Here is a 16,023-nt window from a genome sequence, read left to right on the forward strand (position 1 = left end):
CTTCTCTAAGCCAATGGTATGTCAGACCTTTAGCTTCTGTTGTGCTGTCTGGTATAAACAAATATATGGCATCTGGTATAAATTTCTTTTTATTTAAATTCAGTCTCTAAAGAAAAAAGTTGTTTTTTTTCCTTTTAAAAGTAACAGTATGTCATTTATACTGCCCTTTAATACATATTAAAATAACTGACTTCACCCCCCAGTTTTTTTTTTTAAATTTATTTGGTTGTGCCACGTCTTAGTTGTGGCTCACCGGCTCCTTGGTTGTGGCATGCGAACTCTTAGTTGTGGCATGCATTTGGGATCTAGTTCCCTGACCAGGGATTGAACCCGGGCCCCCTGCATTGGGAGCTCAGAGACTTAACCATTGTGCCACCAGGGAAGTCCCTTCCCCCCCCCCACCCCAGTTTTTTATTGTGGTAAAATGCACAACAAAATTTACCATCTTAATTTTTTTTTTTTAATTGTGGTATGCGGGCCTCTCACTGTTGTGGCCTCTCCCATTGCAGAGCACAAGCTCCGGACGCGCAGGCTCAGCGGCAATGGCTCACGGGCCCAGCCGCTCCGCGGCATGTGGGATCTTCCCGGACCGGGGCATGAACCTGTGTCCCCTGCATCGGCAGGTGGACTCTCAACCACTGCACCACCAGGGAAGCCCCATCTTAATTAATTTTAAGTATACACTTTAGTGGTATTAAGTACATTCATATTGTGCAACCATCACCACAGTCCATCTCCAAAACTCTTTTCATGCTATAAAACTGAAATTCTATACATATTAAACAATAACTATCCCCTGTCCCATTAGTCCCTGGTAAGCATCGTTCTGCTTTGTGTCTCTGTGAATTTGATTACTCTGGGTACCTCATGTAAGTGAAATAATTCAGTATTTGTCTTTTTGCGACTGGTTTATTTTATTTACCATTATGTCCTCAAAGTTCATCCATGTTTCAGCGTGTGTCAAAATTTCCTCCCTTTTTAAGGGTGAATAATATTCCATTATATGCATTACCACAGTTTGCTTACCCGTTTGTCAGCTGATGGACAGTTGGGTTGCTTCCACTTTTTAGCTATTGTGAATAATCCTGCTAAAACATGGGTGTACAGATACCTCTTCAAGACTCTGTTTTCACTTCTATTGATATAACTGATTTTTACTTGTTAATAGAATTGATATATCCAGGGGCCAAGGACGGGGCAGCTGCAGCCGAAGCACTGGTGGAGGAGAGCAGAGCGTGGCCGCGAGCAAAGGAGGGAGGGAGGGAGGGAAGGAAGGAAGAGAGGGAGGTGGGCAGGCAGGCGGGCGCGGGGGTCGGGGACTGAGGCAGTAGAGGGAGGCGAGAGCCGGGCAGCCGCTTTGCGCTGTGTTTGCTGCGCGGGCTTTTGTGGGGGCAGCCGTGGCGTAGGCCTCCTCGGCCGAGGAGAAGCAGTACCGGCGGTGTAGGTGCTGGCGCCTGGGGGCGGGGGGCTGGGGAGGCGAGAAGGGGGGTCGCTTCGGTGGTTCTCTTGCTCTCGCGCTCTCCTTGCCTTTCTCTGGCTCGGTGGGCTCCTCCCGGCATCTCCCTTGCCTCCTGGGCCCCTATCCCCGCCCCCTGCGGTATGTCTTGATTGCGAGCAGCAGGTTTCCCGGGGCTCCTCAGGATGATGCCGTCCAAGTTGCAGCTGCTGATGATGGTGGCCTTCGCAGTGGCAATGCTTTTCTTGGAGAACCAGATCCAGAAACTGGAGGAGTCCCAGTTGAAGCTAGAAAGGGCTATTGCAAGACATGAAGTTCGAGAGATTGAGCAGCAACATGCGATGGATAGCCCTTAGCAAGATGCAGCTTTAGATGAAGAAGAGGACATGGTGGTCATTTATAACAGAGTCCCCAAAACTGCAAGCACCTCTTTTACCAATATTGCTTATGATCTATGTGTAAAGAATAAATACCATGTTCTTCACATCAACACTACCAACAATAATCCAGTAATGTCACTGCAAGATCAGGTGTGCTTTGTAAAGAATATAACTTCCTGGAAAGAGATGAAACCAGGGTTTTATCATAGGCACCTTTCTATTTTGGATTTTGCAAAATTTGGTGTGAAGAAGAAGCCAATTTACATTAATGTCATACGGGATCCTATTGAGAGGCTAGTTTCTTACTCTTTCTGAGATTTGGAGACGGTTATAGACTGGGGTTAAGAAGACAAAAACAAGGGGACAAAAAAACCTTTGATGAATGTGTAGCTGAGGGGAGCTCAGACTGTGCTCCAGAGAAGCTCTGGCTTCAAATCCCATTCTTCTGTGACCACAGCTCAGAATTTTGGAATGTAGGAAGCAGGTGGGCTATGGATCAAGCCAAATATAACCTAGTTAATGAATAGTTTCTGGTGGGAGTTACTGAAGAGCTTGAAGATTTTATCACGTTATTGGAGGCAGCTTCGCCCTGGTTCTTCAGGGGTGCTACAGAACGCTATCATACAGGAAAGAAATCTCACCTTAGGAAAACCACAGAGAAGAAACTCCCTACTAAACAAACCATTGCAAAACTACAGCAGTCTGACATTTGGAAAATGGAGAAAGAGTTCTATGAGTTGGCACTAAAGCAGTTCCAATTTATCAGAGCCCATGCTGTACAAAAAAAAGATGGAGACCTCTGCATCCTTGCACAGAACTTTTTCTATGAAAAGATTTACCCTAAATCGAACTGAGTACAAGGTGTGGCAGTTAGATTCTTGAACTACAACTTTGACTGTCTTCACCTTAGTTCTCAGCTCCACAACTTGGATTGCTGATGGGTGTATAAGACAGTTTGTATTAAACCGAGTTAGAATACAGACAGTGATGTCAAGGAAGTAGATTCTGGCTGATATGTCAGTGGTCTAGGAAGTTTAAGTTTCAGCCTTTTTTTTTTTTTCCTGGTTAAATTTTGGTGGGAGTTACAACCTCCTGTTTGGACACAACCTACACATCACCTAAAATAAACACATAGCAGGTCTAATTGAAGGCTAAATACTGAAATACAGTTTCAGAAAAAGTTCTGATACTGTTTTTGATAAAGCATTTTTTTCAACTAACCATGAATGAAGATGAATCCATTTGCTGCTTCCACCTTCATCTGGAGGTTTGCATTATACACCACAACTGGATAGTGTTACTGTTTGGCAGTGTGTACTTTGTTTTTGTGAATCACGTCCCATGAAATTTATTGAAATGTTTGATCAAGTTTGCTAAGAATGTTTCTGCTGTAGTTGGAACTGCCCTTATTTATGTAGGTCATTTTAATTTTCTTTAAAAAATGATTATTAGTGTTAAAAATCAATTTAAACCATTATTAATACTGTAAAAAGAATCAAAGCAGTATTTCTCATTCCTGTCTCTCCAATATCTAAGATTGGGGAAACACGTCAAAGAATGTTGACATTGCCTGAAGTTTTGGTTAAGGCTTCCACACATGAATATCAGAAAAATAAGTTTAGTATTTGTTTCTCAATCCATTATTTGTAAAGGTATAAACTGAGGTATTGGTGAGTCCATATTATAACTCCGTTAGTGAGCTGTGGTATGGGTAGGATTTTCCTACTTCTTCTGTACTTTTACTTGTAGACTGTTTTAACTAAGGTGCTTTATAATGTATTTTAAAGCATTGTATTTACAAAAAAAAAAGGAAAATGCTGTAAATATTGCATATTTTATCTATTTGGACCAAAAGGTTATAAGTAATTAGACAAAAGTGGTTTTGCACCAGTTTTATTATGTCAGGTAAAACCATCAGACCTACTGTTCTCGTATTTCTCATTTAACTTTACTGTTAAGGTATCACTGAAATGAACTTCAATAACCTTTCAATTTTGATATGCAGTACATTATTCATATTTGGGGGCAGTAGTTATAGTGGAAAGAGTACTGGATGAGGAGTCAGAAAACTTGATTTCTTGTCCTGGCTCTGCCACTTATCAGCTGTGTGATCTCAGGCGAGTCACTTAACCTCTCTCAGCCTCAGTTTCCTCATCCTGATATGAGGATGATAATACCTGCTGTACCTACCTCACAGGGGTGTTGTGAGGATTAAATGAGATGGCATGTGAAAGCACTTTGAAAACTAATGTGCTATATAAATGTAAGGTATCATGGAAACATCTTTAACATATAGTTTCATACCATTCGTTTTTTTGACAAAGAAAAGGTCCACTTAAAAGCTGGTTGAAAAAGTTAATCTGTTTGGCCTCTCACTGTTGTGGCCTCTCCCGTTGCGGAGCGCAGGCTCAGCATTGGCCATGGCTCACGAGCCCAGCCAGTCCGCGGCATGTGGGATCTTCCCAGACCAGGGCATGAACCCGTGTCCCTTGCATCGGCAGGCGGACTCTCAACCACTGCGCCACCAGAGAAGCCCTGAAAAAAGTTAATCTTGATATAAATTTGTGTTTAATAAATATCTTCTCAGTGGAAAAAAAATTGATATATTTTATAAACTCTTCATCTAGTGTGGCACTCTTTTCAAACTGAGTTCTACACATTCATTTCTTTTTACTGATCCTTCTAAAGTGTGAACACTTTTTGTTTTAAGTTATAAGAATGCATGAAATTTTGGTGTACAGTTTTACATGAAATCACATGACTGCTGATTTAAGGCAGCCGTGTCCAATAATATCAGAATTTGATTTAGATACTAATTTCAACAAAAATGTGCAGGGCTAGGTACTCTCTGTAAATCTTCAACAACACCACCTCCCCCTCTGACTCAGCAGGATGTCTTTATCTCCTACTTAACAGAGAAAATAGCAAACCTATCAGATGGGGAGTTCTTTATATTCCTGCTACTAAATCTACAAATTGTACATGTAGACATATATTGGTTTTCTTGGGCCACTCTTAAAATGGGAGACATTTCGTGTAAGGCTTATCTCTACTGGTTGTTCATTTATTGGGTGTTTATTGAGCACTCAGTAGGTGTGTGGGGGGCACTGAGGATAAAGCTATAAATAAAGTAAAACTGCCCTCATTAAGGTTAAATTCTAGTGGGTCGAGGAAGAAAATTTTGTTTGTCAGATAGGGATAAGTGCTATAGAGGAAAGAGGATAAGTGAAAGAAAAGTTTGTTAGGTAGGGTTAAGTGCTATAGAGGAAAGGGGATAAGTGAAAGAAAGGTTTGTCAGATGAGGATAAGTGCTATAGAGGAAAGTAAAGCAGAGAGAAGAGTGATAAGGAGTGGATCTGTGTGTAAGAGATTACTATTTCAAAGGTTCCTTGGGGAAGACGTCACTGCTGAGATTAGGTACCTTTGTTTCTCCCTTCCTTCTTAACTGCTTTCTTTTGTATTAAACAGATATCTTTTAACGTACCATTTTAATTTCCTTGTTGTTCTTTTACTGTATTTTTTTTAAAGATTTATTTATTTTTTAAATTTTGGCTGCGTTGGGTCTTAGTTGTGGCACATGGGATCTTCGTTGAGGCATGCAGGATCTTTCATTGTGGTGCGCGGGCTTCTCTCATTGTGGCGTGTGGGTTTTCTTTTCTCTAGTTGTGGCTTGCAGGTTCCAGGGCATGTGGGCTCTGTAGTTGTGGCACACGGGTTCCAGAGCATGTTGGTTCTGTGGTTTGCGGCACTTGGGCTCTAGTTGAGGTGCGCCAGCTCAATAGTTGTGGCTCACGGGCTTAGTTGCCCCCTGGAATGTGGGATCTTGGTTCCCTGACCAGGGATCCAACCCACGTCCTCTGCATTGCAAGGCACATTCTTTACCACTGGACCACTAGGGAAGTCCCCTTTTACTGTGTTTTTGTTGTTATTTTCTTAGTCATGGTTCTGGGGGTTGTCATTACCATTTTATCTAGTTTGAATACCAATTCAATTACAATAGCATATAAAAACTTTTTTCTATAAAGCTCCATTCCCTTCCCCCTCCTTTGTGTTGTTATCCTGCAAGTTACATCTTTATCCATTGTATACTTACCAACCATCTTTCTAATTATTGCTTGATGTTTTTGTGTTTTAAATAAGATAGGAAAAAAAGAGAAAAACAAATACATGTATACTGTTTTTAATAGTTACCTATGAAGTTACTTGTACTGGTGCTCTGTATTTTTCATATGGATTTGAATTACTGTTTAGTGTTATTTCATTTCAGCTGAAGTGCTCCTCTTAGTATTTCTTTTAGGGCAAGTCTACTAGTAACAGCTTACTCAGTTTTGTTGATCAGGAATGTCTCCTGCAATTCTGAAGGATAGTCTTGTTGGATATGGAATTACTGGTTGACAGTCTTTTTTTTCCACACCACTTTGAGCATATCATCCCATTGCCTCCATGGTTTCTGATGAGAAATCAGCTGTTGATCTTGAAAGGATCCTTTATTTGTGATGAGTCGCTTTTTTCTCTTTTTCGTTAGCTTTCAACAGTTAACGTGTGTCAGTGTGGGATGCCTTTGAGTTTATCCTCCTGAAGTTTTTTGAGCCTCTTGGATGTGTAGATTAATGTGTTTTTCAAATTTAGGAAATTTTTGGCCTTAATTTCTTCAAATACTCTATCCTTTTCTCTGTCTCTTCTTCCTTATGTGTATGTTGGTGTGCTTAATGGTGTCCCACAGATTTCTGAGTCTCTGATCTTTTTTTTTTTTCATTCTTTATTCTTCCTGAGACTGGCTGATCTCAGTTGACTTATTTTCAAGTTTGCTGATTCTTTCTTCTGCCTGCTCGTATGTACTATTGAGCCCCTCTATTGAATTTTTTATTTTATTACTATATTATTCAAATCTATAATTTCTATTTGATCTTTTTTAGAAAATAATTTTTGTCTCTTGAGATTGTCAATTTGGGTGAGACATTGCTCTCATATCCTGCTTTAGTTGTTTTAACAAACTTAAATTAACTGATTTAAAGTCTTGGTCTAGTAAGTTCAATATCTGGGCTTCCTCAGGGATATTGCTGCATGGGCCCACCACCTTTGTGTGTGTGTGTGTGTGTGTGTGTGTGTGTGTGTGTGTGTGTGTGTGTGTGTGTGTGTGTGTGTGTTTAGACTGTACTTTCTCTTTCTTTGCATGCTTTTAATTTTTTGCCAACTGGACATTTTTAAATAATGTAGCAACTGTACAAATCAGGTTTTCTCCTCTCCCCAAGATTGATTAATTATCTCTTTATTTATGTGACTTTTTTGGTACTAATACTGTAAACTCCGTTTTTCTGTTGTTTTGTGTGGTCACTAAAGTCTCTGCTCAGTTAGCTTAGTGGTTAAAGTAATGAATAGACATAGGTTTCCTTGGATGCCTGAAACATGTAAATCTTCCAGTCTTTGCTAAGGGGCTCTATGTGTATGTTGAGACATGCCTTCAACACTCAGCTAGGCAATTTACAACTCTGTCTTAGCTTTCTTTTCTTGCTTGTGCAGAGCCTAAAGGTTAGCCAGAGGTGAGAGTTTAGGGCTTTCTCAGGTCTTTCCTGAGAAGGTACACAGGTTATGTGTGAGTGTGGATTCCCAGGAGTATATTGGAGCTTTCCAAAGCCCCCACGGACATCTCATTCCCCAGCTTTTCTTTTTAAGCTTTTTAATTATGCTATTGTTTGCCCCAAATATTGTCCATAATCTCAGGCAGCTGCAGTGTTTGACAGTTGCTTCTGACTGTTTTTGACCAGAAAGAAGGCTGTTTGCTCTGGATGAGTTCAGAGTCAGGCCACATAAAGACAACTTTGGTAGTAGTAGAGTCTTCCAAGGAACTACCAGACATGTCAAATAATGACAGTTCTCTGGGAGTGGGACTTTTAAGAAGATCCAATCCTGTTCTGCTCTCCCGCCCAGTGGCTGTTGACATTCACTATGACTGCAGGCTGTTGGTTTTCACAGAAGTAGGAAGGGGTAGAATGGAAATAGGGTAAATTAAACACCACAAAGCTTGCTGTTGTTACCAAGATTCAGCCATTATTTGGTGAATAAACATTCCCCAGATTGCTTCAATTCTTTGTAATTTTCAGAGTTCTGAAAAAGTTGATTCTCCCAGCTTTTGCCAGTGTTCTCATTGCTTTTATGAAGGAGAGAATTTCAGAGGTGTTTACTTGGTAATTCTTGCTGATGAGAATAACAGTTGCACTTAATAAGGATGTGTGGATTCCTTCTCCAAGCTCAGAGGGCTCAAGGAGACTGGGGATTGAGAATTTTCAGGTTAATCAACCCATCTCTCTATCCCATTTTTTCAGGGTTCCAATGTGTTCTCTTTTCCTATGCAGGCCTTAACCTTGGCATAGCAGACTTATCCAGATTGAGACTTTAACTTTCTTTGGAGCCCTGCCACTCTTACAATTAAGTCTTGGCCCTTAGCCTTTTGTGGCCTCCTGCTTTTAAAGATTTTATGCTACCAAAGAAACTTCTGGCTTTTTCACATTTAGTTTTTAATTCCCTATCACTCATTTTAACCTCTTGTTATATTTTTCCAAAGAGTCAATTGCTTTTAAAGCAACAGCAACCCAGTTTCATGGTCTTTATAATTACTGTTTTCCTTACATTTCTCAAATATCTGATACACTGCACCTTTAAAGTTCAGGGTTCGGCAAACTATGGCTTGCTGGCCAAACCCACTCTTGTGTCTGCCTGTTTTTGTCATGCCCTATTTTTAAAGAGTTGTAAAACAAAAACATCAAAGCAGAATATGAAATACTATCTGGTCCTGTGGAAAAAAAAAAAAAAGTTTGCCAACATCTGCATTCTCTTCCACTGGATAACTACCCAGTTTACCAACAATGGAACTTTTAGCCATTGCACTGCCAGTTTGTGCTCGGTTTCTGTTCTATCATCACCAGTGATAGTGTCCTTTGCCAGCTGCCTGGCTACGTGGATGGTGATCCAACTCCAAAACTTCATTTTAGAGCCTATTTTCTTGGACCATTCTCAACACCAGTGGCTGCAAGTTGGGTCCCTGGGTAGGCTAACTATGATTAGCATTCAGAAATGTTCTTAGGATCAACATCTGTAGAAGGAATGGAAAGGAAGCAGAAGGGGTAAATTGGGCTGTAATGTATTATCAACAAAAGCCACTGTTGCCCCCTTGAGAAACTCTGAAGCTGCGATAACCTGTGGAGTTGTCCAAAATTGTGACAGGGTGCTGGGCCCTTATACGCCTGTTTTGATCAGTCCCTCCGTGAAGGCTGCTAGGGCATGCAGCTGTCTTTAGCTGAGGCAATTCCTGAAAAGGCCTGACAGGTGAAGGCTGTTTGACAGCAGCTGGACAATAAATCCTTCATTTCTGAAGGGAGGTCTGGATAGCACATCAGTGTCTGCTACATAGCTTTATGTGAGTTCTTCTAATTACAATTTTCTTCTAAAATTTTTTTAAATTGTAACTTTAATGAATAAGTTTTTTCTCATGAGAAAGCTGTAAAATAGAATTCTTTTAAGAACTATATACATTTTTACTCATAATAAGATGGACAATTTTTTCCTAAGGCATTTTTGAAAAACTGAGCTATTTTAGTTTTGATTTGTGTCATTTTAATATCAGAAGTGTCATCATAGAATTCTGAAATGCTAATCTTAGTGGTTGAAATTTACAACTAGCAGATCTTAAGAAGACATCTAATTCAGCCCTCTTATTTGACAAATGAGTAAGCTGAGAATGAGTGAGCTAAGGGGTTATAAAGCTAGTTAGTGACAAGTGAGGATTCGAATGTAGGTCTCCAAACTCCCGACTAGTATCCTTTTATCAGTATTCCTTATCTTAGTTTCTTACAATAGTTTCGAAGAAAAGAGTATTAGGGTTCTGAAACTGAGCAAGAGTTTCTTTATGGCTTTTAAAGTCATTTTGTTGCTCCTGGGAACCATGGTAAACAGTATGCAGATGCTTCAGTGATGACAACAGCAATAATAATAAAGCCAACTTTTGGAGTATATCATTTTCATCAGTCCTGAAATCATTTTGGACAGATGAATCTGATTTATTTTTAACCTTTCTGGAAGATGATTCCACAGTTATCTTTGGAAACTTCTTCCTGATGACTATGGGTTATCAGATAATGGAAACTCTTCACTATTTGCTGGCAGGATCATACAGTAAACATATGATTATCAAATGAGGTCTGAAAGTGCTCTACAATTTTAAAATTTAGTGTTTTATTTTCAGTGGTAGATTATCTTAAACATGTTCTGGATCACCTGAGTCATAATTGAATACTTTCACTTGATGCTGGGGTTAGAATATGTGTTAGTTTTTGGTGGTGCCAAGTGTTACTGTTTTGATTGTTAGGGACTAATATTAAGGAAAAGAATAGAAGTACTAGTCTTAATGAATAAGATGCTTTTGAGTTAACTGAAGACCAAATGCTTTTTTAGCATCAGGAATTAATGTTTCATAATAATGTGAAACTGAGAAAAATTTACCTGCCTTATTACCATTTAGTAGTACAGGCATTCCAATCTTAAAGGAAGCTTATGGTGGTTCAGTTAGTGCCATTTTTGTGTTGTGAGCAGAGATTTATTCAGCAAAACCATGCCATTTATTTTTTAAGTGTTCGTGTTAAATTGAATTTTATTTAGAAGTTTTGTATTTGGTTTTTGGTTTATCTGACTTTCTGTATTTATATAAGATCTGTGTGCATAAAGAGTTTACTTAAAGGTTTATGTTTATCAACTATACTGTGATAAAAATTAATTTTTAAAAAGTTTGTGTTTGCATAGGTTTAAATAACGTTAGGATTACAACTTTTGTAAATAACTGGAAACTGCAGGAACGATTCTCCTTTTTTAAGGGGTCTGTATATTATTGAAGTTTGAGAATGTCTTTCTTCAGAGTTCTAAGTTGATGTTGGGCTACCTAAAAGTACATACTTAAAACTTTATGAAAGTTTTAATGAATGTGCAGTCATATTAATATATGTGTGTGTGTAGGCAAGGAAGGAGGAAAGGGGAGATTTTCTTGTGTAGAAGAAAAATATTATAAATTATAATAATAGGAATTAGGTTTCTTCTGAATAAAGGGTTTGATGCCATTGACTCCTGGGAGGAAGTTATGATAATTTCAGTCTTCAAAGATTCACTCTATTTCTCATGCTATATTGAATTCTTTTGAATGTTCTAACTCTTGAAAAAAATTCTGTAGTGAATCTTGTAATGAAAAACCTGCTAATTTGTTTTGTAAGTTGAAATTTTGGCAGATTGCTATTTAGTAGAGTTTAAGTATTTATGATGGACTAGTCATGATCTACCTGGTAAGATCTACTCGATAAATCTAATTGTAGATAAATACCTGTTTTGGGGTCAGGCACAACTTGTAGTTTACTCACATTATTATATAATAGGGGAATATAAATGTGTATGAAAATAATTGTGATGAATTCAGCTGAGTATAGAAGTTTTACTGAGTGAGTACTCAATATCTCAATTGAGATATTTCACTAATTTTAATTTATAATCTTAATAAGATATCGTTTGTCACCACCATTTTCCTTCTAATTTTAATCTATATGTATGTCATTAAACTTTCCACTGGACTTTTTTTTCTTTCCTTCCTTCCTCACCCCTCCACCTGTCCCCCCCCCGCCCCCCGCCCTTTCTTCCTGGCCTGCTAGTTGCCACACACTGTTCTAAATGCTTGGGATATAACCATGAACTAAACAATCAAATATTCCTGCTCTCATGAAACTTAGATTCTTGTGGGGTCTGAGGGTGGGAGGAAACAAGCAATAACATGTAAATAAATTGTTGAGAAACTGTATGAATAGATAAAGAAGAGATTTTTGTTAGAAAGTGATTAAGTGTTGTGGTAAGAGAAAAAAGTAGAGGAGGGTTAGGGCAATTAAGAGTATATGGGGAGGGCTTCCCTGGTGGCGCAGTGGTTAAGGATCCCCTGCCAATGCAGGGAACATGGGTTCGAGCCCTGGTCCGGGAAGATCCCACAAGCCACGGAGCAACTAAGCCCGTGCGCCACAACTACTGAAGCCCACACGCCTGGAGCCCGTGCTCCGCAGCAAGAGAAGCCACCGCAATGAGAAGCCTGTGCACCGCAAAGAAGAATAGCCCCTACTCACTGCAACTAGAGAAAGCCCACGCGCAACAACAAAGACCCAACGCAGCCATAAATAAATAAAGAAAGAAAATTTTTAAAAAAGAGTATATGGGGATGTGGAACAGTTTGTAATTTTTAAAAGGATAGTTAGGATAGGTGTCACTGAGAAGAGGACATTTGAGCAAAGTTTTGGTAATGGAGTTAATTTGTGTGAAGGAAGAACTCACTGGCATTGCTGTTAGTGGAAAAGGCCCCAAGGCAAATAGGTGCATGCTTGATGGATTCAGGAACTAGCAAGATGACCCATGTGGTTAAGGTGGAGTGAAGTCCACCGGGGAAGAGTGGTGGGAAAGGATACCTGAGATGTAAAAAGGACCAGACAATTAGGACTTTGTTGGCCATCATAAGGATTTGGGCTTTTATTCTGGGTAAGATGGGTAGCCATGGCAGAATTTTGAGCATAAGTGATGTGTCTGGCTTTTTGTGGGGAGGAGTGCACTGGTTGCTGAGTTGAGAATAAGGGGTGTGTGTGTGTGTGTGTGTGTGTGTGTGTGTGTGTGTGTACGCATGTATCTCCCATGCTTACACAAGCGCATTGCACTTAGACAACTATATATTATGCAGAGTGTAAATATAAGGTCTATATTTCCTTAGCCAGGGGTCAAAAGTTGGATTTTAATACTCATTTAACTAGTAACAGGGCTGTTCAAAACCTGAAATCCAGCAGGAGGACAAATTGTGTGGAAGAAAAAATTATGCATATGTTTATCAGTGTGAGAAGAGAGAAGATTAATGAATGTTTAGAGGGGATGTTAAAATTGATAGCAACATTCTTTTTTTTTTTTTTTCCGGCCATGCTGCGGCTTACAGGATCTTAATTCTCAGAAAGGGATTGAACCCAGGCCACTGCAGTGAAAGCGCCGAGTCCTAACCACTGGACGGCCAGGGAATTTTCAATAGCAACATTCTTCATTTTAAAATATTTTTCTTTTAATTGGGGGGACTATAGAAAAGCCTAGAAAAGAAAATGAAAATTGCTTATCTCACCACCCAGAGATAACCATTATTAGTATTTTGGCATTCGGGTATGTATGTGAGAGTGATACTTTTAATGTATTTTTGCCTGAACTTGTAAATTGAAGTATAACATCCACTTAGTAAAGTACTCCAATTTTAAGTATATAACTTGATGAATTTTTACAAATTATACACCAATGTAAATACCACTCAAATCAAGATAATATTGCCAGTGCCCTATATGTGTCCACCTCGTTTTCACTTAGTCTCTCCCGCCAGCCCCTAGAAGTAACTACTATTCTGACTTCTACATCACAGATTATTTCGTCTGTTTTTACATTTTAACTAATTTTACGGTAAATGTCCAGATTTTTTTTTCCACTCAACATTGTATTTTCTCTTTTTTTTAAGCAGTGGTTTTATTTTTACGCTTTTTTTTGAATTTTTGAGTTTTATTTAATTTATTTTTTATATAGTAGGTTCTTATTAGTTATCTGTTTTATATATATTAGTGTATATATGTCAATCCCAATTTCCCAATTCATCCCACCCCCACCCCCCCAACATCCCACCGCTTTCCCCCCTCGGTGTTCATACATTTGTTCTTGACGTCTGTATCTCTATTTCTACCCTGCAAACCAGCTCATCTGTACCATTTTTCTAGATTCTACATACATGCGTTAATATACGATATTTGTTTTTCTCTTTCTGACTTCTCTCTATATGACAGTCTCTAGATCCACCCACATATCTACAAATGAGCCAATTTCATTCCTTTTCATGGCTGAGTAATATTCCATCCTATATATGTACCACATCTTCTTTATCCATTCATCTGTCAATGGGCATTTAGGTTGCTTCCATGACCTGGCTATTGTAAATAGTGCTGCAGTGAACATTGGGGTGCATGTGTCATTTTGAATTATGGTTTTCTCTGGGTATATGCCCAGTAGTGGGATTGCTGGGTCATATGGTAATTCTATTTTAGTTTTTTAAGGAACCTCCATACTGTTCTCCATAGTGGCTGTATCAATTTACATTCCCACCAGCAGTGCAAGAGAGTTCCCTTTTCTCCACATCCTCTCCAGCACTTGTTGTTTCTAGATTTTCTGATGATACCTTTTCTAACTGGTGTGAGGTTGATACCTCATTGTAGTTTTGACTTGCATTTCTCTAATAATTAGTGATGTTGAGCAGCTTTTCATGTGCTTCTTGGCCATCTGTATGTCTTTGGAGAAATGTCTGTTTAGGTCTTCTGCCCATTTTTGGATTGGGTTGTTTGTTTTTTTAATATGGAGCTGCATGAGCTGTTTATATATTTTGGAGATTAATCCTTTGTCCGTTGATTTGTTTACAAATATTTTTTTCCATTCTGAGGGTTGTCTTTTCGTCTTGTTTGTAGTTCCCTTTGCTGTGCAAAAGCTTTTAAGTTTCATTAGATCCCATTTGTTTATTTTTGTTTTTATTTCCATTAAGCTAGGAGGTGGATCAAAAAAGATCTTGCTGTGATTTATGTCAAAGAGTGTTCTTCCTATATTTTCCTGTAAGAGTTTTATATTGTCCACTCTTACATTTAGGTCTCTAATCCATTTTGAGTTTATTTTTGTGTATGGTGTTAGGGATAATTTCATTCTTTTACATGTAGCTGTCTAGTTTTCCCAGCACCACTTATTGAAGAGACTGTCTTTTCTCCATTGTATATCCTTGCCTCCTTTGTCATAGATTAGTTGACCGTACGTATGTGGGTTTATCTTTGGGCTTTCTGTCCTGTTCCATTGATCTATGTTTCTGTTTTTGTGCCAGTACCATATTGTCTTGATTACTGTAGCTTTGTAGTAGCCTGAAGTCAGGGAGTCTGATTTCTCCAGCTCCATTTTTTTCACTCAAGACTGCTTTGTTTGGGGTCTTCTCTGTCTCCATACAAATTTTAAGATTTTTTGTTCTAATTCTGTAAAAACTGCCACTGGTAATTTGATAGGGATTGCATTGAATCTGTAGATTGCTTTGGGTAGTATAGTCATTTTCACAGTATTGATTCTTCCAATCCGAGAACATGGTATATCTCTCCATCTGTTTGTGTCATCTTTGATTTCTCTCATCAGTGTCTTATAGTTTTCTGAGTACAGGTCTTTTACCTCCTTAGGTAGGTTTATTCCTAGGTATTTTATTCTTTTTGTTGCAGTGGTGAATGGGATTGTTTCCTTAATTTCTCTTTCTGATCTTTCGTTGTTAGTGTATAGGGATGCAAGAGATTTCTCTGCGTTAATTTTGTATCCTGCAACTTTACCAAGTTCATTGATCAGCTCTAGTAGTTTTCTAGTGGCATCTTTAGGATTCTCTATGTATAGTATCATGTCATCTGCAAACAGTGACAGTTTTACTACTTCTTTTCCAATTTTTATTCCTTTTATTTCTTTTTCTTCTCTGATTACCGTGGCTAGGACTTCCAAAACTATGTTGAATAATAGTGGCGAGTGTGGACATCCTTGTCTTGTTCCTGATCTTAGAGGAAATGCTTTCAGTTTTTCACCGTTGAGAATGGTGTTTGCTGTGGGTTTGTTGTATATGGCCTTTATTATGTTGAGGTGGGTTCCCTCTGTGCCTCCTTCTGGAGAGTTTTTATCATAAATGGTTGTTGAATTTTGTCAACAACTTTTTCTGCATCTCACAGTCTCAGTTTCAATTACTTGTGATCGGTCTGCTCATATTTTCTATTTCTTCCTGGTTCAGTCTTGGGACGTTATACCTTTGTAAGAATTTGTCCATTTCTTCCAGGTTTTCCATTTTAATGGCATAGAGTTGCTTGTAGTAGTCTCTTAGGATGCTTTGTGTTTCTGCAGTGTCTGTTTTAACTTATCCTTTTTCATTTTTAATTTTATTGATTTGAGTCCTCCCTCCTCTTGATGAGTCTGGCTAAAGGTTTATCAATTTTGTTTATATTCTAAGAGAACCAGCTTTTAGTTTTATTGATCTCTGCTATTTTCATTGTTTCTATTTCATTTATTTCTGCTCTGATCTTTATGATTTCTTTCCTTCTGCTAACTTTGGGT

At 38.7% G+C, this 16,023-nt stretch overlaps 1 protein-coding gene and 1 pseudogene across 1 annotated transcript in view; both read left to right on the forward strand.

Moving 5' to 3' along the window:
• The window catches only part of STRN3 (striatin 3), a 112,273-nt gene that overhangs the window by 16,544 nt on the left and 79,706 nt on the right, over positions 1-16,023 (forward strand). The gene's annotated exons all lie outside the window — the stretch shown is intronic.
• Positions 1,365-9,234, forward strand: LOC132420355 (heparan sulfate 2-O-sulfotransferase 1 pseudogene; annotated as a pseudogene).

This window comes from Delphinus delphis, chromosome 2 (genome assembly GCF_949987515.2).
Source record: "Delphinus delphis chromosome 2, mDelDel1.2, whole genome shotgun sequence".
NCBI classification, from domain to species: domain Eukaryota; kingdom Metazoa; phylum Chordata; class Mammalia; order Artiodactyla; family Delphinidae; genus Delphinus; species Delphinus delphis.